At 45.0% G+C, this 24,151-nt stretch overlaps 1 long non-coding RNA gene across 1 annotated transcript in view; it reads left to right on the top strand.

The window, feature by feature from the left end:
• Positions 1–24,151, top strand: part of LOC146858200 (uncharacterized) — a 150,611-nt gene that overhangs the window by 108,840 nt on the left and 17,620 nt on the right. The window contains exon 3 of the long non-coding RNA XR_014980005.1: positions 12,922–13,001. This is a non-coding gene — a long non-coding RNA (uncharacterized LOC146858200). The remainder of the gene's footprint in view (positions 1–12,921; positions 13,002–24,151) is intronic.

Raw genomic sequence — 24,151 nt, forward strand, 5'->3', positions numbered from 1 at the left:
GTGTCCTTGCCATTGGATGTCCTCAGAGTCCATGCCACAGTCTTTGTCAACATTGGTCAGCCAGTGACCAGCAGGGCCATGTGGCAGAGAATGTCTCTTGATGCTGTGATGCTGTTGCTCCAGTGGGCCAGGTGCCAGGCCAGGTGTCCTGGGAGATGGTGATGTAGCGCCGACCCTCACGGTCCTTTCCGTGGACGACCCGGCCTCCTGCGGGGAACCTCACCAGCAGGCCGTGACGACATCTGGGATGCTCCGTCGGATGTTTCCTCCTCCTCCTCCTGATCCCTCCCTGTGGGTGGTGATGTTCTCCGCCTTCTGGCACAGGGAGGGTCGGCCATGTTGTCGGCCATCCGACGGAGTGTAGCGTGAATCCCCTGGAATGCCGTCACTTGCTCAGCCTGTCTGTCCTCCATCCTCCGTTGGTGTACCAGTAGACAGGCATGTAGCTCCGCATGTTGCTGGGCCTGCTGGGCCTTGATCCCCTCGAGGACGGACACAACCTGGGCCATGCCCGTGGTGTCCTGCCGGTATGAGTCCAGGATGTTACGGACATGGGAAAATACCGGATCCCCAGCCAACTGGTCAGGCTCGTGCCTCCGCCGTCCTCCACTCCCACCACCCCTGCCCACTTGCGCCTGGCCTGCCCTTGCGGGCACATCGGGTCTCCGGGACCCCTGAGGGGTGGCATTGGCGTTGTCGCCTGCCTCCTCCTGGGTGCCCGGGACACCGTGTCCCTCCTGGCCAGCCTGGCTGCATTGTGGTGTTGGGGCAGGGATCCTGGGTGTCTCCTGGGATGTGGCAGGAGTGGGGGTGGTGGTTGGCACAGTTGTACCTGACGCAGGTGCTGCAGGCGGTTGGACACCAGAGGGGCCAGGTCGGTCGGGGTCGTCCACAGAGTGGTGAGAGTGGTCGCTGCCGGTGGGATCGGGCTCCTGCAGATCCGGGTCCTGTGAGTGTTCCCCCCCAGTGTTGGGGGGTGCACCACGACGTTGACCTGTGTGTGAGAGAGACAATGTTAATTTTGGTCCATGCAACATCCATGTTTCATCATTTCATAAGTTGGCACATTTCCTCTTGGAATTAGGATCTGTCTTGCATTCCACTCACAGTGCACTTGTGCATGGGTGTGTCCCTTGGGCACCACTTTGGCACCTTTAACTATGTGTGGCACAGTCTTACATGCTGCGTCAAGTGTGACTGCAGTCAGCAGTGGAGTGGGCCGGTGTTGCGAGCCATGCATTGGCGCCTTCCGTGTAGCACTGTACATGTGCACATGGAGTTGTTCCACACCCTTATGTGATGCAGGTAGCTGTCATTGTGCTCGTGCACAGGTTGTGACATGGCCCTGTGTTTTGCCATGGTGAAGAGGGGGGGTTCTGGCACGGGCCACCCTTGGCTACATGCACGCAGTCTACCTGCTGACAAGCAGACATTCCCACACACCACACGGCTGATTTGCTCTCCCTGTGTCTCCCTCCCTCTCTGTCCCCCTCTCCCTCCCTCTCTGTCCCCCTCTCCCTCCCTCTCTGTCACCCTCTCCCTCCCTCTGTGTGTCACCCTCTGTCACCTCAGGCCAGCTTCCTGGGCACACACTGTTAGCAGATCTTTGAGTGGCCCTTGGCTTGTTGATGTGAGTTTGTTTCTGATCTCCAGGCACCCATTGGGTGTGATGTGTGTCTGTGCGCTGCTGCTGTGGTGGTGTGTGCTGCCACTCTTTCACAATGTTGGCTGTTCATTAGCTGCTGTCATGTGCAAAACAGTGCCTTCACCCCCATGTGTTGATGCAAGGCGTCCGCCATTTGCTGGCAAGTCATTCCTGTGTTGGGACACACTGTTTGTCTGGCTGTGACCTAGGCCATATGGGCAGAGTGCATTGTTGTCTGCTTCGGAGTCGCACTATGTGATTTTTGGGGCCCAGCCTCCCGCCATCCGGGTTACCGTGTCATGTGTTGTTGTCTTCTGTGACTTTCCATTGTCCAGCTGGGTGCATGGGGCATGGTGGCAGCAGTGGCATGTGCGTGCTCATGGAGTGTGGTTGAGTAATGCGATGGCTTGTGGTGGTTGCGTGCCTGTTAGTGATTTTGGTTGTGGATGCCGTTCCCCCCATGTGATGTGCGTTGTTTGTGTACTCACCCGGGTTTCGGAGTCCTTCTAATCCTTCGACTGCCTCCACCGGCAGTATGGCCATCACCCTCTCCTCCCAGGGATGGTACTGTACGGGTCTGCGGGAGGGCCCTCCTCCGGTGGCGTTGGCCTGGTCGTGTTCCTCCTGCCTCTTGGCTCTGACCCTCCTCCGCAGATCGTACCACCTGTTCTGGCATTCCTGCCTGGTCCTCCTGGTGTCCGCAACAGCATTCACAGCATCGACGATGGTCTGCCACATGGCTGTTTTTGCTGCCAGGCTGGTATTTCTGACCAATGTTCCAAAGATCTGTGGCTCGACTCTGAGGATTTGATCAACAAGGACCTCCAACTCTCGGTTACTGAACTTTGGATTCTTGGTAGTGGGCATGGTGAGGGGTGTGGGTGGGGATGGTGGGGGGGGGTGTGGATGTTGGGGGGGGGGTGGATGGTTGTGTGTGTGTGTGTGTGTGTGAATGTGATGAGGGGGTGTTTGTGAGGGTGGTTGTGTGAAGGTGTGCAAGTGTAAGGTGTGGTGTAGCTTGTTGTATGGTTCTGTGGTGTCTGGCAGCAGTGAGTCTGTTGCAAAGGCTCATGGTTTGTGTGTGTGGGCCCTTTTTATTGGTCCATGGGTGGGTGTGGCAGTGTTTGAATTTTGGGTGGGTGTGTTATAAGTAGTGGTGGTGTTTTGGCCCTCTGTTTGTCTTTGGCAGTTGCAGGTCAGTGAAGGTGTATTTGTAGTGTTTGTTGGCCATGTTTAGTGGCTTTGTGCCATTCGAATAGTGTCTTCTTGTGTTGTTTTGTTTTGTCCTGGTTGTGTACGTGCGTTTTGAGCGTGTGTACGGTGTGTAGATGGGCCATTTGGTTGTACGGTGCTGTCCTTGTGTGTGGGTTGGTACGACTCGTACATGCGGATGTGATGTTGGGGCCTGGGGTGCGCACCGTACTTAGGAGGTTGTGTTGGGGGTACGACTGGAACGTACTGGGGTGTAGGTACACGGGGGGTTTGACACGTACTGGGGTGGGGGTGGGGCTCGAACGTACTGGGGTGTACATAGAGGGTGGTACGACACGTACTGGGGTGGGGGTACGACTGGAACGTACTGGGATGTAGGTACACGGGGGGTATGACACGTACTGGGGTGGGGGTGGGGCTCGAACGTACTGGGGTGTAGGTACACGGTGGTACGACACGTACTGGGGTGGGGGTACGACTGGAACGTACTGGGGTGTAGGTACACGGGGGGTTTGACACGTACTGGGGTGGGGGTGGGGCTCGAACGTACTGGGGTGTACATAGAGGGTGGTACGACACGTACTGGGGTGGGGGTACGACTGGAACGTACTGGGATGTAGGTACACGGGGGGTATGACACGTACTGGGGTGGGGTGGGGCTCGAACGTACTGGGGTGTACATAGAGGGTGGTACGACACGTACTGGGGTGGGGGTACGACTGGAACGTACTGGGGTGTAGGTACACGGGGGGTATGACACGTACTGGGGTGGGGGTGGGGCTCGAACGTACTGGGGTGTACTTAGAGGGTGGTACGACACGTACTGGGGTGGGGGTACGACTGGAACGTACTGGGATGTAGGTGCACGGGGGTATGACACGTACTGGGGTGGGGGTGGGGCTCGAACGTACTGGGGTGTAGGTACACGGGGGTATGACACGTACTGGGGTGGGGGTGGGGCTCGAACGTACTGGGGTGTACATAGAGGGTGGTACGACACGTACTGGGGTGGGGGTACGACTGTAACGTACTGGGATGTAGGTACACGGGGGGTATGACACTTACTGGGGTGGGGGTGGGGCTCGAACGTACTGGGGTGTAGGTACACGGTGTGGTACGACACGTACTGGGGTGGGGGTACGACTGGAACGTACTGGGATGTAGGTACACGGGGGGTATGACACGTACTGGGGTGGGGGTGGGGCTCGAACGTACTGGGGTGTACATAGAGGGTGGTACGACACGTACTGGGGTGGGGGTACGACTGGAACGTACTGGGGTGTAGGTACACGGGGGGTATGACACGTACTGGGGTGGGGGTGGGGCTCGAACGTACTGGGGTGTACATAGAGGGTGGTACGACACGTACTGGGGTGGGGGTACGACTGGAACGTACTGGGGTGTAGGTACACGGGGGTATGACACGTACTGGGGTGGGGGTGGGGCTCGAACGTACTGGGGTGTAGGTACACGGTGGTACGACACGTACTGGGGTGGGGGTACGACTGGAACGTACTGGGGTGTAGGTACACGGGGGGTATGACACGTACTGGGGTGGGGGTGGGGCTCGAACGTACTGGGGTGTACATAGAGGGTGGTACGACACGTACTGGGGTGGGGGTACGACTGGAACGTACTGGGATGTAGGTACACAGGGGGTATGACACGTACTGGGGTGGGGGTGGGGCTCGAACGTACTGGGGTGTAGGTACACGGTGGTACGACACGTACTGGGGTGGGGGTACGACTGGAACGTACTGGGGTGTAGGTACACGGGGGGTTTGACACGTACTGGGGTGGGGGTGGGGCTCGAACGTACTGGGGTGTACATAGAGGGTGGTACGACACGTACTGGGGTGGGGGTACGACTGGAACGTACTGGGATGTAGGTACACGGGGGGTATGACACGTACTGGGGTGAGGGTGGGGCTCGAACGTACTGGGGTGTACATATAGGGTGGTACGACACGTACTGGGGTGGGGGTACGACTGGAACGTACTGGGGTGTAGGTACACGGGGGGTATGACACGTTCTGGGGTGGGGGTGGGGCTCGAACGTACTGGGGTGTACATAGAGGGTGGTACGACACGTACTGGGGTGGGGGTACGACTGGAACGTACTGGGGTGTAGGTACACGGGGGGTATGACACGTACTGGGGTGGGGGTGGGGCTCGAACGTACTGGGGTGTAGGTACACGGTGGTACGACACGTACTGGGGTGGGGGTACGACTGGAACGTACTGGGGTGTAGGTACACGGGGGGTATGACACGTACTGGGGTGGGGGTGGGGCTCGAACGTACTGGGGTGTACATAGAGGGTGGTACGACACGTACTGGGGTGGGGGTATGACTGGAACGTACTGGGGTGTAGGTACACGGGGGTATGACACGTACTGGGGTGGGGGTGGGGCTCGAACGTACTGGGGTGTAGGTACACGGTGGTACGACACGTACTGGGGTGGGGGTACGACTCAAACGTACTGGGGTGTAGGTACATGGGGGGTATGACACGTACTGGGGTGGGGGTACGACTGGAACGTACTGGGGTGTACATAGACGGTGGTACGACACGTACTGGGGTGGGGGTACGACTTGAACGTACTGGGGTGTACCTAGACGGGTGGGGGTATACATACACGGGGGGTACGTGTCAGACGTACGGGGGCTGGGGGGAGTGTTGGGCGCGTATGCGGGCACATGTCTCCATGGTTGCTATAGGAGTTCGGTGCGGACGGTGTTTTTTCCATACGGTTGTACGCTCGGACGCACGGGATGGATCGTGATTCCTCGGTCGGACTTGGCTTTTCACGTTTGTAAGGTAAATCGTCCGAGGACGTGTCGGACACATTTTCCGACCCGAGGACGTGTGGGGAATGATTCCCAGTGCGGTTCGTATGGACTTTTTACCATGCGAATCGTGATTGCCAGTTCGTACGGCACTTGTACGATTCGTACGGTAAAAAGACCCGATACGAGTCGTACGGGGACATTTTTTACCGGATCGTGATCGGCACCCATGTGTCTTTGTCTCATAATTGAGCCTCTTGTATTAAGTTAATACCTCATTGTAGCCTTTGCAATGCCTGGAGGACTGGTGCGATGAGAGCTCTTACATGAACGATTCAAGTATTATGTGTCTAGGCATTCGTGACTTCTAGTGTCAGCTGCATGTTGGCCAATGTTGTTCGGTTTGCCATTAGAACTAAGGATGACTGCAGAGTTTCTGTTTGTATCAGCTAGTCCATTTCTGCTTGTCACTGTTGTAGAGCCTGATTTAGAGTTTGGGAGACAGGGTACACTGACACAGAAATCACAGAGTACCCTGTCTGCCAAATTCTCGGTCCACCCTCCCTTTTGTATGACGAATGAACCGTCTGCTTCCCAAAGGAGATACCTCATTGGCTCTATCTCTGCCAGCATGATGGAATGCTTTTTCTTTTCATCATGGCCAGGGAAAATCTGACGGCGACAAACAGAAAAATTTAAATAATAATCCCTAGAGTAAAAACTCTCTAGATGTGGGGGTAATTAGTTAATTGTTTTTACAGGAATTGTCATGATGGCAGTTCTGACGGTACAGATGTCACCGTTAGTCCTGTGGTGATCTCTAAAAATGATGGCCCTTTGTCCATCTTGGTGGTGGACGTTATGCCTTTTTGGGCAAAGTAAAGACCACCATACTATAATTCAGCTTCTTTGTCACCACCCCACCGCCAAACATGTATGTAGGATTTTGAGATATGGAAAGGGTGCAAACATCTTGATACTGTATGAAGCAATGAAAACTTCCCTACTTCCCTTGCTGGATACCGTGCTGTAAGCACAAACGCTTTAAAGGCTCCAAAGCTGATCTAAGAATGATATTCTCACTCTCCACCAGGGCTCTTGCTAAATTGTTACCCTTTTACCCAATAGTCTTGGTGTTCTTGTCTGAGAATGTCCTTCTGTGATTTAAGATTCGCCCTGACAGTGTGTGTTGTGGTCCTTTCCCTTGCCATTGGTTTCCATTGGGTGCAGTTGTTCTATCACAGCTTTCTTGTTTTCATTGTTTAGTTTGCCATTGCACCTCCTTATCCCACTCTTCCATCTTTTATTTCTACTGCACTGCTTCTCTTCTTGATCCATCTATGGGGCATTCTTCTCAATGTACATCATCATTGGGTATTAAGAGGATTTATTTTGGTTTGGTTAAAGATTTTGTTTGGAATTGCTGGTTTTGCCATTCAAAAATATTTTGAAAGGGTGTCTCCACAGGTCTGATGGTTTCATATTCAGGAGCACTATCACAGCCAAAACATATAGTAAAAAGATGGCATTCAAAGGAACAGTTGTCCTGGTTTCTTGCTCTTTCCATGATTGTTTACTTCACTTTAAAGTGATACACTTTCATGAGTATCTCAGACAGCTGGTGTCTTTGGATTGAGGCGTTGGCAGTTCTATGTATACAATCCAGTTTGTTGGTCTCCACCTCATCTGCATCCAGCACTGACCTCAGCAGGTAGTGCACAAATTCCTCTATGTCTTTTGCTTCTGCACCTATTGGGATTTCCCTTATTCTAGCATTATTCCTACATGATCTGTTTTTTACATCTTCAGGTTTTTCTTGCATGAGGATGTTCTGCTCACAGAGGTTGATCCTTTCTCCTCTTAGAAATTCCTGATCTTCTTTCCTGTTATCACTTAGTTCATCTATGTTATAGAACCACTTCCCTAGGTCACTAATGTATTTTCATGCATCTCATATTTCTTGTCTTAGGTCATTGCGCAGGAACATAAATTAATCTGTAGTCCCTGGAAGAGATCTTCCAGGAATTTCCTTGTGACTGACTGATCGTATTTTGTGTATTGGATTCTGGGTGGTTCTCAGCTTGTGGGTACTCTTGTTTTTATTTCTACGTGGTGCAGTTGACTGGTGTAGGTATGCTTAGTATATCTTTGGCGGACTAGTCAGGCTTATTTCTTGTGGCAGTCACTTCCCTGCCTTCCAGTTCGTCTGTGTGACGATTTTGTAGAGTTCCTTAAACAATTCAGTTGATGATTTGTAGAGTTTCTTAGACAGCTCTCTCCTTAAGTGGACAACCGCCCTGTGGTTGTTGAGTACTGTCTTTGGCTTAGAAGTCCATGCTTTAGGATCCTTTTTTGTTTGATGGCTGTGTGTATGGGTATAAAGATCCAGATGATTAATGGATTGTGAAGCACACTCTGCCTGTCTCCCTTCCATTTCTGCTCATGCAATTGGGCTTTATATGTCTTTATAGCTGTATATTGTGATCGGCTCACTAATGTAGTTGTTGTTGTAGATGCTCACCTGGTCTTTCTGTTGCAGTTCCTCTCTCATTGTGCAGCCAGCATGCTTGGGACTCTTCATTCAGGTCTTGGGCTGCCTGTGAGGCTTCTAATTATACTTTGTGCGGCACTCTCTTCCCTTTTTCCTGTGTATTAGCTTGTTTTCAGGTGAAGCCCCCCCCCGGTCTCCCCTTCCACACTCAGCTGGCTCCTGTAATAGTTCTCCATGCCTGCCTCACCTTGATTCTCTGGAATGCCGCTCCCCTGTCTACCGCAATGGGCCCTCTGTTAAATTTAAACCTATTTAGGCCACCATTTCTGTGTTTGGCCTGGCTCTTCACCTGCCACGGGTGCTTACATGGCGCTCTCTACGTAGCACACTGTCCAATAGGGTAAAGACTGCTGGTCGTTATGCTCCAGTCTCAACTGTTTGAGATGGCCAGAACTTCTTTATGCCACTATCAGATTCCCACTTGTTGTAAGAGACTGGAATCTTCCATTCGGTCTGTCTGACTATTCTTCAGTCATGCTCACCAGCGGGAGTGCTAGACAGTTTAACCAAAGGGGAATACAGTCCTGATGATGGACTGGCTTAAACGTGATGTCAAACACTGGAAACGTCTTCCAATATCCATTATGAGATTCACAGCCATGGTTAAAAATGGTTTTACTCTCCAACCTGCTAGACGCCTTCCGGATTTTTTCTCTTCTTATACTCTTTCCATGACAGTGGCACTGCTCTGAAGATTTTGTTTGGTGGGTATGAGTTCTGGGGTTTCCATGTCCTAGTGTTTTACCATGCCTCACAATTCTGCATTGTCAATGAGAGGCTCCTTAAACCCCAATCAAGCCCAGCATGTAGAAAAGAAAGGTGGGCTTTGAGATAGATTCATCATTTACACTGCTTATATGGATAGAAACTTCCAAGACTTGCCCCCACTTCACTCAATGTGTGATCAGGATGTGGAGGGGTACTCATTGTGCTCTTCATTGGGGCTATCAGCTGATGAGGTAGACTTTGGTATAGGTTCTTTTTCAGGTGATGGGGCTTGGGAGTTGTTTCAGGTGGGATGATTATGGCATCCCTCAAGTAAAAGATGTGGTATATCAAACCCAGCTACACTTCTTTACCAACTAAAAACAAGAATTTGAACATCCCTGGATCTTAATTTGTAAATACTTAAAACTAAGACATATCATCTCCCTGTATTTACAGCACCTGATTAACATTCCTGAATTTAGCGTATTTGTGCTAAATCTCTCAATCAATTCATTGGGAAACAAGATGATTTTCCAAATCTACAAATGTATAGTTAATAATGCACTTGATACTTCCCTGGCCTTGAGAATGACTTTGGAAGCTGATGTGGAGGCTCTTACTGAAGAGGGCTGGATGGATGCCTTAATGCAGCCCAGAGAGATGGCCATTTCATATTGTTGCAGGTTAATCCAATTCAACTAATTTCATAGAGTTTGCTACAGCTGGAAGCGGTATTGACAGGTGTGGAGGGATTTCTCTCTGACCTGCTTTTGGTGTCACTCTATGGAGTGATATTTCCTTCACAGTATCTATAGTTGTCTAGTCATTCAGTTACTTTGGTTCAGTTACTTTGGGTAGGTGTAACAGTGGACCTGTCAGATTCACTGAGTTTGGCTATGATAATTTTCCCAAAGTCAGTTCTCATATTTTAAAGATATGGATGCTTAACTATACACATAATGTTTTCTTAACTTGGTTTAGCGCTTGCCCAGCAAAGTATTGCACAACACTGGATGGCAGCTGATCTCTCTTTGCTAGATGTCTAGTTCTAGGTAGTAGCAGTCGGAAGTTGTGGAGTTTCACTCCGCGAAATTCTGTGGTTAGATAAACTCTCCATGAGATTCCACGGAGCTCTGCGAACAGCCCAAAAATATGCAGCTCATGCTGCAATCTAGCGCTGGTAGTACAAGCAGCGCTGAAACATCAGCGTGACCAGCAGCATGCACTGTGCAAGAGCGCATGGCCATTTGAGTTTATTTTACCTCCGTTCAATTGATAATACCACTTGGGCAACATCAAATGTACTGAAGTAGCAGCCTTCTGCCTGCGGCCGCTCGGAGCTACCAGCTTCAGAAAATCGGACTAGGGGATGCCAAATCTCACTTACGCACGCCAGTTTACATTTTCTGGAGCCTCGTGGGAGAAAAATTCCGCCAAGCGGCAATTTGTGGAATTTGACCGGGAATTCCACATTTCAAAGAAAAGGAGAGTGACCAGAATTCGGCCAATTCCACTACTGCTCACCCCCAGGTTCCAGGATATGGATAGACATATGATTATAGACAGGCTGTTCTTTGAACCTCGGAGTTGCTTACACAAACATTGATACGTTTTGGGGCCCCTGAAGGTCAAGATTTGGTCCCATATAGTAGGAGTTTGGAACTATTTCATTTAAGATCTGGCTGGAGGGTCTGCTTTGAGACTTCTTTTATGGTACCTGATGTTTTTCATATTCCCATATTAATCTGTGGGTCAAGAGCCTATTATTGTAAAGTAGTGGTCTTGCTTTCTGTTCTATGTTGATGTAAGATAACCATTGTTTGCCTGCATATACACAATGCAATGCATGAAAATACCAGTACAAATGGGTTGTTAAACAAAAGACATCTTTCAGGAGACATCAACAACAAACAATTGATAGGGAAAGATCCTAGGAAAGAGAGGGAGACCTGCTTTTACAAGTATAGCTCAAGATGATCGAAACTCATTAATAATGAGAGATATAACTATCCTATGAAACAGAAAAGATGGGCAACAGAAGGAATAAAATGGAAAAATGGAGTTCAACAGAGGACAAGAAGTGGGAATTAGTCAGAGAAAGAAAGAGAAAGAGTGATTGAGAAACAAATGGGCAGAGAAGTAGAGAAAGGGTTAGGAAGAGGAGAGGGGAGAGTGTGACTGGAGGAAGGGAGACTTAGAACCCGTGAGTGTTGTGCAAGAGGTTTAACAAAAAAGAGAAAAGAGATGATGATGAGAGAGAGAGAGAGAGAGAGAGAAAGTGATAGAAGAGGGAGAGAGACACTGTCAATGATAATGAAAGGAGGCAGGGAGATTGTGAGACAAAAAGGCAAAAAAATACATGTTAAGAGCAAGAAAAGACTGTGAAAGTAAGGGGAAGTAAGTTATTGATGGGTGAGAGAAAAAGACTAACAGTAATGAGAGACAGTCTTAGAGAGATAGTATAAAAGCAATAGGCAGAGACAGAGAGCATCCATAAGGAGAAATATGTAGATAAAGAGCTTTATGCATACAAAACACGTGGTAAAGTGCAAGGACCACAGATGGAAGTGGCTGGAAGTCGTACATTGTATTTTAAATGCATTTATATAGTGTTTCATACTACTGAGGAGGTGCCTAGGTGCGTTACAGATGGATAACACACAACTCTGTTGGTTGTGCTGAGTTCAAAGGTTGTGGGTTTCTAGCATGGCTCTGTGGGAAGTGTTTAAGAGTTATGTGTGATGACCAGATCAGTGCTTTTATTGTGTTGTATGTCACTGGCCCTGGATAAAAAACATAATATTGATGCACACAATATCAAAATTACAAAAATATATGAAAATAAATATAATTTACAAAAATATCATCTTCCTATACTCAACTAATAAAAACACAAATGTCGAGAACCAAAATATCCCTGTTAAAGATATCGATTTTTACAAATACTGACCCAAAAATATAGTAACCATTAAATAAACATATGATTGGTCAAAAATAATGTCAGACACAAAATTGACACATTAATTTCTCCAAAATAAATACATTTTAATTAAAAAACATAAACATAACAACATTTTACATTAAACTAAATATGAAAATAAACATTAAAAACATATATAAATATTTTAAAAACATTATAATCATTTTACATGACTAAATTAAATATAAATCACCCCCCAAAAAATAAACCTCAATACAGCACAGAATTAATTTTACAAAATATGTGATAACTACAAACATTATAAATATATATAATACAATGACATACAATCTAAAATATCAAAATGCATATTAAACATTATAAATCAAGCAGCAAAATGTATATTAAACATTATAAGTCAAGCAGTAATTACTGCTTGATTTATAATGTTTAATATGCATTTTGATATTTTAGATTTTATGTCATTGTATTATATATACTTATAATGTTAACCATAAAAAGTTATACCTGACTATAAATTTCAAATAAAAATAAAGCTAACCAATAAAAACAAACCATAAACAAACTTAACCAATACAATCACATAAACAAATAAACTAACAATATAAAAGGCTCACAACTTATATCAACTTACTACTCCAAAAACTGCCAAAAGTGCAGGAACAGGAGACTCAGCCAGATTTTCAAACTTGAATCTGAAAACAGAAGTGGAAATATATATACATCTACTTTCCAAAGTAAGTAAGACATGTATTTAAACTGAAGTATGAAATTAATGAAAGTTAAAAATATAAAATAACAAATACGTAACAAAACACTCTACTACTTCTATCTCTTGACATTTAAGTACTATAAAGAAATTATTACAACATCAAAAGCTGCTAACCTACCAAAAAACTATACAAGTTACATACCTGAAAAAAGAAATACAAAACATAAGTACATTTAAAATATCAATATACAGGAGCTCAGCCTAAAACAGTAAAAAAAATGCAATCTAACTCCCATCAGCGTCGTCTAGCTACCAGCTATTTTTTTTTTAAATCTAACTAATACACTTTTTTTTACCTAACAGAAAAGTTACAACTTGTTCCACATTGGACAACCCCAACAGAAAACCTGAAATGGAGTGTGCAACATCCAGCAAGAACACCTGTGAGTATAAAACAAAAACGGGTTTCATAATTGTGTATGTCAATAACAAATGTGCTATGTATTTATAAATATAATTCATTATATTATTACACTGTTTTCAGACATCACATCACATAAAGGAAAGAAGTTATTAATTCACATTGGCTACACTTATAGCAAAGAAAGTACAAGCATGGAAACTTATCAATTGGAAATTTACTAAATACAACTCTACTGCTTGCTGTGGAAAGGCCACCACAAAAGATGAAGTTGTCATCACAGGCCAGCTACGAGATGTACCCACCTTAAAACGCTCAATTGTGTGAAATAAAAAAGCCACCACTGATACCCCTCGTGCTCCTAGAAGATACCAAGATCACAAAATACCTAAACACTTAATAACCACACATAATTAGCAACCCTTCCTCATGCATGATAACCATGACAGTAAAAAACTAATCCTAATATTTTTCACAGCAGGTAACTTATTAAAACTAAGTCAATGTCAAACATGAATGATGGGCAGGACATTCAAAATGTGCCACAAATCATTCATTCAGATATACATCACTAATGGTGAATAGCAAAACACAAATACACCATTCATACATGCCCTACTACCTAATAAACAAAGTAGCACTTACAACGAACCACTAAACCACATTAAAATTAAAACAAACAACTACTGCCCAAATTAAATAATAATAAATTTTGAAAAAGCCATGATTCAAACTATTTTAACAATTTACCCTCACACAGCAATAGAATGTTGTTACTACTAGTTTAATAAAAGCATATGGAGACACCTCCAACAGTGTGCACTGTGTGTAGAATATACAACAAACAGCCAATTTGCCTTAGAAATAAAGACAACATTGATTGCACTAACCTATGTCTCTGTTACAGAGGTATTTAGCATCTACAACTTACTTATAGAAAGTCATTTATACCAACAAAACAAACACAAACTATGGGGGTCATTATGATGGCGGAAGGACCGCCACTGCCGGGCCGGCGGTCCCTCCGCCATCTGACTCCCATTTCCCCCCGCAACATTAGGATGGCGAGGGGAATCGTGTTGTGACAGCGGCGGTCAGAAAGACTGCCCTCCACGCTTCCGCCACAGACAATCATCACGATTGCCAGAGAGACCGGTCAACATGAGTAAAATTGCAGCGGTGCCTAGCAGGCAACACCCGCCAGATTACAATGCTGGAGTCAGCCAGCCTTTCCATGGCGGTGGAACCGCCATGGAAAGGCTGGCAGCGAATGGGTGTAATGATCGCGAATGTTCTGCAGGAGCGCCCGGAACCTTGGAGAAAGTCCACAGTCGTCCCCCACGTTCCTCCGACTCTATCAAACACTAGAGTACGAAGGACACGCTGGGGAAAACAGGGAAACAAAACAAGGATAGGTGGGGGAACACAGGCAGGTCTTGAAGGATGATTCTGGCAGCCGAGACAGCAGGAAGGTGATGGTTCTTTATAGGAAGGAATAAACGAGCCTCTCCGCTGTAACACAAAGGCAGGTAAATGAATATAACTACAGCACTACCTTGGAGCTTTCTTCACTTCATTCCCATCCACACACCTACCAGAATTAATGTCAGCCTCCTGGATTATGGCCTGCAGGAATAAGTAGGTATGCCTCTGCACGACCCCCTTATGATCGGTTCCCAGAGGAGGACTCAGATACACAATGTGTAAGCCACTTTACAGGCTGAGAACAACAAAGATAGGTTTCATAAAAGAGGTAAGGGTGTGATTCCTCATATGCTTATACAAAGTGTAGGAAGGTCACGTACCGTGACTTTTAAGTAGGTAGATGGAAAACCTAATCCACTGCTCAATGGTCCTCGCAATAAATCACCCTAGAATGCCTGATGCGGGTCTAAGAGAACATAGGGTAGGGACAAGTAGTGGATGCGCCAAGGAGGCTCTTGATGCTAGAACTGGGGTGAGAGCACCAAGTCTGACTCCAACTAATGCACAAGACGTGGAGTCGCTCCAACAGGAGGCGTAAACACAATACAAGCCTGAGTCTGGAAATAGCAGGCTGACAAACAACACAACACAACACAAGCCTGATAAGCAGGGGTAGGGTTTAACAGGCTTACATACAACATAACACAACTCTAGCCAGAGGGGTACATTCTGGAGAGGGATATCAGCAAAGGAGTAGTGCCGGCTATGGGAATAACAAACCGACAGTCAACCTCAAACTCCGAGGTAAGGAGAGACGAGTGACGGGCGAACCCCGCACTGCTAATTAACAATTAGACCTTACTTGGCAAGGCGCAACACACTTGGACGCTCAGGTGGAAGGTGCGCCAACACGCTTGGCCGCTCGAATGGAAGGAGCGCCTCTAAGTTACACCAGCGGGAACGGCTGTAGTAATCCCGGAGCCGGGACGCGTCTGAATCGACTCGTCCGCGGCTTCACGCTGGCAAACAGGAAGTACGAGTAACCGGAAGTCAGGCAACAATGATCAAGACGGAACTGGGGCTCAGAGCTAGAACGCGAAGTGGCGTCTGCACGCCCTTCGTCGTTTAAATACACACTGCACCCAGGGGCCGGACCGCGGGGCATGACAATGGGTTCAGGGGCCCACTGTGGGCCCCCTCTGTGTGGGGGGAGGGTGTATGTGCATTGGGGGGGTACCCATGGTACCCCCCTACATTTCCATGCACAAGGTGGCAGGCTCCAAGTAGTGGCAGGCATGTTGTGCAGGGAAATACACAACATGCGATTTCCAACACCGCAGCGGTTCTGCAGCCAGCAGCACCGTCCACAATGTGAATTCGCTGGATGCAACCGCCACGGTGGTGGTCGCATCGTGATTTGGAGTGCGGGACCGCCGCCTTACAGGCAGGCGGTCCCATACCTGCTACGATGGCGGGCGGACATCGTAATTGGTCCCTAAGTTCCTTAGTTAATTATATTGAAGACACTTGGGTTGACAGACTGCTCCTCTTTGGAAATGGATGCCAACCAAATTCCAAATACCATGGTGGAATTGCTATGACAGCACCATGGCTCAAGAATCTTAAACCGACAAAGCAGTAGAAGGATGCCATCCAATCCACACTAGGGAGAACCTAACCTACACTCTATACATTTATAGAAGTCCCACAAAAATACAAAGCTACGAACAACTGTGAATGGAACAATCAGTAACCCAACTTAAACCTAAAGTTAGCAAACAAACAAATAGAAAGTACGATATGCTACAATGTAAAGTAAAACTCTTTATTAACAACAAAGGAGTACACTGCTTAGAATCAATTGCCAAAACCCTATTATAATGTAAATAATTAACCTATAGTAGACCCAATGAATCAAAAGCATAATCCAAACCAGCATAACTGAAATCTTTTTTAAATAAAAAAACCATATTATGTTCATGCATCATCCCAAAAACTAGATAAAACTTACATTTCAAATAAGACTGATGAGTACAAATATTATGTATATGATTTATATAAAAAAACATTAATACTAGGAAACAAAAACCTCAAATCAGAAATAAAAATGTTTTTTTATTACAACAAATAAAATATCGTTTAACTAGTAGCAATGACATAAAATTGACATAATTCATAAATTATAACAATTCTTCCCCAGAACAAAGGGCCCGATTAGGAGTTTGGCGCAGCGGCGTCGGCTCCGCTGGCCCAAACCCATGCATGGACCGCCGGACGTTTTACGAGTTGTAAAAATACAACTCGCAATACAGTCGGCGATCCTTTGGCCAGTCCAATGGCGGTGCCTTAAAAACAGGCACCGCAATGGGAACAGTTAAAAGGTTCCAGCACGGCATGGATGGTGACATCCATGCCGGGTTGAAACTGGGGGTGATACAGACGGGGGAACATCTTGTGCCCCCCGAATGTATCCCCATGGCTGGGGGAGACATGGGGGCTCTGTAGGGCCCCCTTTGTTCCTGAACCACCAGCCTTATCATGGCGGGGCTCTGCCATGAAAAGGCTGGTGGTACTGGAACTCAAAATATGCTGAGCGGGACTGCGCAAGCCCCAGCTCAGTATAATGCTGAACTGAACTTCTGTTCCCTGGCACAGCCGGAGGTCTACCGCCGATATGACTTACAAAGTCGTAATCTGCAAAATGGTGGACTGTCTCTCTTGCCCCACATTGCGTCTGGTGGTCGCAAGACTGCTAGACTCAAAATCAAACCCAAATAGCTTAAATATAACTTACTGTGCTATAGCTGCAGCTCCACCTCCATACCCATGTACTCAAAAAGTATAATCCATCGAAAATGGAAACATTAATTCCAAAAGCCCACCCAAAAATGCAAAAATAAAACGTGTCCAATGGAGATCCATCAAAGTAATCCAAAGTCTTCATAAACTATAAAAAGAACAAAATGTGTTTAAAAAACAGAAACACTCCTGGAAACCTGAAAAAAGAAACGAGATCAAAGTTAAAAATATTGGTTTACTAGAAACCAAAACTGATTTCCTTTAGAAAAGATCAGTAGAGGCTCCTGGAGGGAGTGCTGCGGGGCGGTGGGACAGGGGAGGGGCAGGGTAGGGGGTAGTAAACTCCGGCTCACGGCCGACCGGAGTAATGTAAATAAATAAATAAAACGAATTTCATTGCGCGTGCTGAAACGCCAAATGGCGATGTAGCGCGTGCAATGACATTCGTTTTATTTATTTACATTACTCCGGTCGGCCATGAGCAGGAGTTTACTACCCCCCTCTGCCCCTCCCCCGCCCCCCCGCCCCACCGCACCGACCCGCAGCACTCCCTCCAGGAGCCGCTACTGGAAAAGATACAAAATCCGAACATCCATAGGAAACCATGGTAACTGGATGCCTGTAAACTAAAAGATATTAACCCACAAAAAAAGACAGTACCTTCAAACTTAGCGTATACATTACACATAATCAACACAAGGCACATAATGTAACATAATATAGCAATACATTACTAATAAACTCTACCTAAACCTATCCCAAAACACTAATGAACAAAACTACAAAAACCATGACTAAACTTACGCAAAATCCAAAACCAACACTATAACTAGAACTTACAAGTACCTCATATAGCCCCCATGCTCAAAACCCTATTAAAATACCTTTAAAAAGGCCTTACTTGCTCTGACAAACAGCAGCACCTTCCTGCAACTTCCAGGAAAATGGACTAATAATGAGACAAACAGACCAGAAAATAAAAGCTAGTGGTTAAAGAATGGTCACTAAATGAAACTAACAAAAAGACTTTATCTCCATAGAAAACAGTGGGAATTTAATTAAAACGGTTTTTAAAAAAAAATGTAAAAATATATAAATAATGTAAAACGTGAAAAAAGTATATTTAGTAATATTTTATATACTAATAATCTTGGGTACAAATTAAATACATTAACTTCTCCTACTACATACTAAATCATTTTAACAGAGGTGATAAACACTAAAAGGGTTAGATTTACCATTCCCACTCCAATCTAAACCATTTTGGGGAAGGTGTTGGACACTAAAGGGATTACATTTAGTATTCCCACTCCAATCTAAACCATTTTGGGGAAGGTGTTGGACACTAATGTCCCGATTTCGATGTCGGACAGACCTGAGTCCGTCTGACATCAATTCGGTAGTGGGACCAACTTACCTCCTGTCGGCAGTCCCAACCCAACAATTACGATGCCGACCACTCCTATCCTTTACGGTGAGAGCATGCATTCCGACCAGAATGCATGCTCTCATTGTAAAGAGAAGAAGTGCAGTTCATCCCTGCACCCCGTGGCAGGCACCTAAGGTGGCTGCCACCGGGTGCAGGGATCCACACGGGGGCACCATATGTGCACCCTCGGCCTCCAACTGGAGGCCGTGCACCCATGGGGGCCCTGCTAGGGGTCCCCAAAGTTAACTTCTTACAGCCTTTCTGTGTCGGAAAGGCCGGCACAGAAAGGATGTCGGGATCCGACATTGTAAGAGCCTCCCTTAGGATTACTGGAGGCTTTCTGAATGGCAGACAGGCTCTCCGAGCCCATCGGAAGCCATTCGGAAATCCAGTTCCATGTACTATGCCTTACTATGCCCACTCCAACGTAAACCATTTTGGGGAAGGTGTTGAAAACTACAGGGGTTGCATTTGCTATTCCCACACCAATCTAAACCATTTTGGTGAAGGTGGTGGACCCTAAAAGGGTTACATTTATTATTCCCACTCCAATAAGATCCATATTAGAGTAGGTGGTGGGCACTAAAAGGGTTACATATACCATATATACTCCATAATAAAACCTAGGGCTTTATTATGCAGGAGGACCACCAAAGCCGTGGTGCACCTGCCCGCAGGATTACGATTGTAATACATGGTGAGCGGGCGCTGCTGCGGCGGTCTCACAGCAGTGGGCTTTTTGGCTCATAAGAGAGCCCAACATGCAGCCCGCCACCGTGACAGCACCTGCTGCATGTTCCTGCATTCCACACCGTGCAGGAACAGGGGCGCAAATCCGGCGGAGCACAGCATGTCCCTCCCTGCATGCGCTCACAGGCCAAGGAGCAGCACGGTGGCCTGTTAGGGTCCCCTTAGTTGCCTTTCACCACCCTTTCTAAGGCGGGCTCACTGCCATGAAAAGGGTGGTGGACAGGCAACTCAGAATATGCTCGGTGGTGTTGCAGCAGCATGCTAATATATTCCTGCTCCTGACCGCTGCGTGACTGCCGTGAGATCATGGATCTGCTGCAGACGCAGCGGACCTGTGGTGGTCCAACAGCCACACAATGTGGTGCTGGTCAAACCGCCATATGCAAGTATTATTTTTAAATAAATGAAAACATTACTTATGGCACACTGTTACAAAATTACTATGTGTTTAAAATTAAAAATTAACATATGAATTATAATAAAATACAATAAATGATAGTTAATATTATAACAACATCTAAATAATTAAACTCTGAACAAATATGTACATAGACAAAATAATAAAATCAAAAGATATTTTTTCATTATAAATAAAAAGTATAAACATTTTAAGTAATTATATTCTCATTAAAACACAAACAAAAAATATATAAATTATTTTCCCAATTACATATATTTTAACATGAAAACATATGTTGTATTGTATTTAGAGTTTATTTGTAAAATAAATATAGAATATAAATATACATTTACATTTTTATCAATACATTCTCATTCATACATATTGATTACATTTTCATAACAAAAATGTAGCATATAAAATAATATTTATACATTTATTATAATATTAAAATTTAAAATATAACAATGTTTCCATACACAATTTATTAATAACAGAATTATTTACAAAAAATAACCAAAACATATATAAAGTATTTTATTTTATTAAACTAAAAACATTGGCAATTTTATTTGTATAAAAATAAAATAATAAATTTGCATAAATATTTACACTAAACAATACACAATTTCAATATTTTATTTTCAAATACATTTTTGGAATATCATTTTTTAAATAAATTTCTCATAAAACAATTACATAATTGACATTACAAACACACACATATACATTTATTTTTTAATGAATTTACAACATTTTCATAAACTTTATATTTTAATTCAAAAATGTCATTTTAATTATTTACGTAAAAACCCCAATTTACCCAAAATTTCAAAAATTGCATATTTCTAAAAAATTAACATAAACTGAAATGTAAATGTACACCTTTTAGAAATCTCCCCTTCCTTATCCCATAAAAGCACAACATCCAGTTCCTACAACATGATAACATAAACATTAATTATACACAGTAATAAAATCAAAAAGATATTGTAATTTGACATAAATAAATACAATTATTTACAAATTACACTACCACAAAAAATACTTTAATAAAATACTTATAAAATAACACATAAAACTATATTATATACAACTATATTTTCTCTAATGACATTTTTTACAATAATATTAAAAACAACACTTAAAGCAATGGGGCTGATTGCAACGGCGATCAGATCGACCTAACGGCCCCCGTCGCTGCTGTTTAATTCTGACCACCGAGGCAAAGGTTTAACCCCTGCCATATTATGATGCATGCAGGCTGAATCACAGACCGCAGCGTTCAGAGTTGACTCCCCATTAACTGTGGCCGTCTGAAAAGGTGCTGATAGAGACTCCGACACCGCTATGGCTGTGGTTCCACCACTGAGCATATTATGATACATCTGCTGTGATACCTCAGCTATTCCATGTCAGTTATTACACATCATCGCAAGACCGCCGCAGTACTGCTACCGCCACAGTACTGCTACCGCGAAGCACAACAACACTACCCATTTCATGCGTAGAGAAAACTACACAGCTGATGTCAATTAGTAAAGTGAGCACATCTACAATTCAAAATATAAAAGACAGCTCATCCCAGACCATGATACTTTGCCACCACCCTTCAGCACAGCAGGACTGACCGTTTCTTTTGTTTTAGAGCAGCCAGCCCTTTCCACACATTCACACTCCTCACTTCTTCATTTTTCTGCAAACCCATTTTCTTTCTCTGTCACTCACAGTAGTTCACGCAATGCCACCAGCAAAAAATCCACATTTTACTGACACAGAGTTGTCAGTGATGGTGAAATCATAAGAATAGAGCCACAGATTTTTGGAGCCCAGGACCAACAAATTCCTCTCACTAGGAAGAATAAGATGTGGGACAGGATAATCAACAAAGTTAATGCTATAGGTAACACCCTGTGCACAAAGGAGGACATCAGGAAAAGGTGGCACGAGCCGAAGGCCAGGGTCAAGAGCCTGGCCAGCAGGCACCACCTGGCCGCCCAGAAGACTAGTGGTGATCCTCCCAGCCACCATTACAACTCACAGCCTGGGAGGAAAAGGTGCATGCCATCCTGCATTCGGAGGGCTTGATAGGAATACTTGGGGGACTTGAGTCTGGTAAGTAACACCTCAACAGCTGTCACAACATATCAGTGTTCATTTTGCCAAAGTGTTGTACAATAATTGGTCCAATATGCAGTAGCCAAAGTATCTCAGACGTGTTATTAATAGTTACAATCAGTATCCCTGCACATAAGATCACAAGTATCAATGGCAATTACATTCTCACAAGCCGAAATGCTGGCTGTAAGTGCATTACCATCAAATAATCATCCCAGGAACAATAATATGTGCACATATCCAACAGTAAGTCCCACCACAACTGCATTTAGCTAACAGGTATGTCACACAAACCAGTTTTGCAAGTGTTGAGAAGTGGAAATTGAAAGGACTACAGCTACCATGAGGCCCTCTAGTTCTACCTCTGAACAGGAGGCCCCTGTGTTGTTTCTCCCTACTCACTTGTCAGCCATGTCCCTACTGAGGTTTACCCCACAGGCAGGGAGCCATACTTCAAGTGTGGGCTACAAGTGATTGAAAGGACTACAGCTACCATGAGACCCTGTACTTCTAACTCTGAACAAAAGCCTATTTGTTGTTACTCCATACTCACTTGTCAGCCATGTCACTACTGAGGTTAATCCAACAGGCCTGGAGCCATAATTCAAGTGTGGGCTACAAGAGGTTGAAAGGACTACAGCTATCATACGGCTCGGTACTTCTAACTCTGAACAAGAGGTACCTGTGTTTGTTGTGTGCAGATTTAGATTCCGTATATAGGTTTCCCGATGTATGCCCTTATATAGGTACAATTCACAATGCCCTTATTTGGACATAGAAATCCAGCCCTTATTTAGACATTGTCCGTACAAACCAAATACAGGCATGGCCACCTACATCCGTCCATCCACGTCACAACGAATTCTTGGAAAACCAGACCCTTAAGCCTTTAGGAATTTCACTCAGCTTGAATATTGATTTCTCCAAGAACTCATTAAGTATGCATGAACATCTATTCCTTAGGGGTTCCTTCATGACATTCCTCTGCCCGACTTTTACGTCAATACTGGCATTCCTAGACACCTTCAGGGTATAAATATACCAGCACTTGCCCTGGCAAATTGCGGTTCCCGGAGGATTTGATCCAACCCAGACTACGCGGTTTGACACGGCAAGTTTGGAAGGATGTCGAGTTCCAGCCTGATGCACTGACCTGACGCTGCCATCCTCCTCGCAGAGAATACAGCACCAGTGCTCTCTGATTTCCCTTGCAGGGGGTTAGACTATCGAGTCCAGAAAAGAGATTCAAACCTCACTCATTCTAAGGTATAGAGCTGACTAGAACTTAGAGAAACTTTTGGCAACTCTTGGCTAAACTAAAATATAGCTAGCTATACTTTAGAAATGGCACCTACTTCAAACCTCGTACTGCACTTAGGTTAGGTACACTGGGGTAGAACAATTTAGAAGCATCAGATGAGTATCACATTTTAGCTTATGTTATTTATGTATGTATTTTGATTAATATATGTCATAGCTACAAACCATGCTATTGCAGTATTATTTTATCTTACTGCTAACTTCGTACATATTGTACTGGGCAGTCTGTCTTACGATTGTACCAATTCATATCTCTTGCATGAGAAATAGACTGTTCAATAAACCCTTTTATTGAAACGCCCGTCTCTCTATTTCTGTTTAACTCTTTAGAAACGAAGCATGCACGATTGACTGAGTGAAACTGTTATCTCTTGTTTCCACGATTCTGAGACTGTTCCGATTCTAAAAGGAAACAAAGTTGTCATGTTTATGCGGTTGTCAGAGACTAATCCCCTCTAGTATATTCGAGAAGTTTCTAGTGACCTCTGAGTTAGCTGGCACACACAAGTAATTAAGTTTAATATACTCGATAGAGACATACTGACCTTAGTCCTATGTCAAATCTATAGTGTATGTTATTCCAATGCACAGAGCCTATCAGGGATATAGGAACTACACTACATGGCGCCCAACGGTTTGGTAATGCACTAATTTAATGCTAGATACTGAAGTAACTCAGTCGTGCTTTTCTCAGAGACTCTCTACTCATAAAACTCCATAAAACGTCTGGAGTGGGTAGGGATAATATCCGCCATAGCTGAGTAGGACAAAAGTCTTATGTATTAGCTGTTCCCTTAAAACTTGCTCTGCAATTTTCATTTAACAATGTCCGACCACGGTGAGGTTGTCATTGAAAACGGTACAGCTGTGGCTGACGTTGCAGGTTTTAATGAAAACGAAGCGGGTGTTATACACATCCCACCAAATTTAA

Source organism: Triturus cristatus, chromosome 3_2 (genome assembly GCF_964204655.1).
Source record: "Triturus cristatus chromosome 3_2, aTriCri1.1, whole genome shotgun sequence".
Taxonomy (NCBI): Eukaryota; Metazoa; Chordata; class Amphibia; order Caudata; family Salamandridae; genus Triturus; species Triturus cristatus.